Source organism: Tamandua tetradactyla, chromosome X (assembly GCF_023851605.1).
Source record: "Tamandua tetradactyla isolate mTamTet1 chromosome X, mTamTet1.pri, whole genome shotgun sequence".
Taxonomy (NCBI): domain Eukaryota; kingdom Metazoa; phylum Chordata; class Mammalia; order Pilosa; family Myrmecophagidae; genus Tamandua; species Tamandua tetradactyla.
The window spans coordinates 108731935-108734707 of record NC_135353.1 but is presented as its reverse complement, the minus strand read 5'-3'; positions in this window follow the sequence as shown (position 1 = coordinate 108734707).

Below are 2773 nucleotides of genomic sequence, written 5' to 3'. Positions count from 1 at the left end.
ATTTGCATATTGGTGTTTATGGCGGCAGTGTTCCCATTTTGCAATGGGAGTAAGTGGCCTAGGGGTACATCAACTGAGGAATGGAGTGGGGAATTGTGCTGTATGTATACAATGGACTACTGAGTGGCTGTAAGAAGGAATGAAATTGTGAGGCATGCAACTATGTGAATGAACATTGAGAACTATAGTGAATGAAATAAGCCAGAAATGAAAAGGCAAATATTATAATGTCTCACTAATGTGGACTACCAATAATGTGCAAACTCTGAGAATTGAATTCAAGAGCATAGGTTATCAAGTAAAGGCCTATTGTAAAGTTTCCTATATTGTAAGCTCTTACAGCAGTCATATCTATTCCTGAGTTGCAACTGTTGTTTCTGAATTCTGAGATGCTGTGCTCTTTGTGTATAACCTGGTAGTTTCCTGGAACGTTGGGTATCTGTGTGACTTCTGAGACTCAGGGTTAGAGCTCTGCGGCTCTGAAAGTCAGCACTCCTCCAAACAAAAACTGTTAAAGAAACTGAAAATGAGATCAGAGATCAATTAGAAATATGAATGAGGCTGATCTGAGTAGGGATAAAGTAAATCAGAATAAAGAGTAAAGATAATTTTTATTGTATTTTAAAATTTCAACTTAGGTGTGAGACCAAAGAAAAAGATATTTATTTGGTGCAAAATTTACATTTTTGGTAGCACATTATCTAATCTAACTGTATGGTCAGCTTATTCAAACACCATAACTACATGGAACCTCAAATAAGGAGTGAGATTTTGTTGGTTTTTACAGGTAGGTGTGATGCATTGATGCATCCCAGAGTAATCTGGGCAGAAGATTAAGAAATATTTTCAAAGTCCCTTGAGGTCCTGGGGGAAAAGGTGGAAATATTAGACTTCCCCACCAGAGGAAGACCTGATATTCTCACAATCTTTGGGGACTGCCAATATGATGGCCCAGGCCCTTGAACTTGGGGCTTGCCCTTTTGAAACTTTTTCCTGCAAAGGAGAGGCTAAGCCTACATATGATTATGCCTAAGCATCACCCCCCCCCAAAGAATATCATTTGTTGCTCAGAAATGGTCTCACTTTCTCTAAGACAACTCTCCAAGTGATCTCATTACCTTCCCCACTAAATGGGACATGACTCCTGGGGATAAGCCTGGCCTTGACATCATGGTATTTAAAAGGATGTTTTGAGCAAAAGGGGGAAGAAAAATTAAACAAAATAAAATTTCAGTGGCTGAGAGATTTCAGCTAGAGTACAGAGGTCATTCTGGTGGCTATTCTTATGCAGAATATAGATATACCTTTTCAGATTTTGGTGAATTGGAGCATCTAGAGGGAAAGGCCTGAAACTTTTGAACTGTACTCCAATAGCCTTGATTTTTGAAGATGATTGAAGAACTATAGGGCTTTTAAGGTGTGACCATGTGATTGTCAAAACCTTGTGACTGACATTCCTTTACCCAGTGTATAAATGTAAGAGTAATAAAAAAAAACAAAAAATACACAAATAATAGGGGTGAGGGGGGTATGGGATGTTTTGCGGGCTCTTTTATACTTTAATTTTTATTTTTATTCTTATTTTTACTTTTTGGAATAATGAAAATGTTCAAAAATCTATTGTGGTGATGAATGCATAGCTATATGATGATATTGTGAGCCATTGATTATACAATTTTTATTACTATATATTATGTTAGTCAGGCTTCTCTAGAGAAACAGAACCAACAGGAGATATCTGTAAATATGAGATATAGGTGTCTCACACAACCATGGGAATGGAAGAGTTCAAAATACATCGGGCAGGCTGTGAAGCTGGTGGCTCCAATGTAAGGTCTGGATGAACTCTATAGGAGAGGCTCACTGGCCAAAGAAGAAGTGAAGTAGTCTCTCTCATTCCTTAAAAGCCTTCAACTGATTGAATTGTCTCATTTGTGAGAGACATGCCTTGGTTGATCACAGATGTAATCAGCCACAGATGCAATGAACTGACTGATGATTTAATACACCAGTCTTACAGTTTATCAACCAGCCACAAAACATCCTTGCAGCAATGGTCAGGCCAGTGCTTGTTTGACCAGACAACTGGGCATATTCACTTGGCCAACGTGACACCAGAACTTAACCATCACATATGGTATGTGAATATATATATTAGGAAGGTCTCCTCAGATATCCTTAACCTCAGTCAGATTTTCCCAGACCAGACTGGCCTTCTCTTCACAGGAAAGAGCCACCTGCATCAGTTTTCCCTGAGGGTGAGACCCAACAGATTGATAGACTTTCCTATGAAGCCTCTAAACCCTGTTTTTTTCCTACCCTGTCCAGTGTGTGGCACTGGTCTGCCCACAGCTTCCCACCAGCATAAAGTGCTGTGTTGCCTTTAATTTCAGCAGATTCTCCCTTCTGGGGCATGGTTGAGACAGAGTTGCGATTGTAGCTTGGCATTATTTGCTTCAGTTTTACAGTCCGTGGGCCCTGAATTCCTTGAGGGAGGGATTCCACTTGAGCTGGGCCCCACCTTTCTCTTGGGGAAGGTACAGCCTTCAGCAATTTAACTCCTTTCACTTGACTTTGTTACTTTGTTTCTCAGACAAGCTGAATTCCACCCTTGCCTGGAGAAGCTATGGAGACTGAGAAGCCTTGCATTTGTGTCTAGGGAGCTGTTAAGTAGCAGAGACAAAGCAAAAAGAAACAGGACCCTTGCTCTTTGGGTTTTGTCAATCAAGAATTTAAGGTGATACATCTCCAAGGATCTATGTGCCCCCTTATT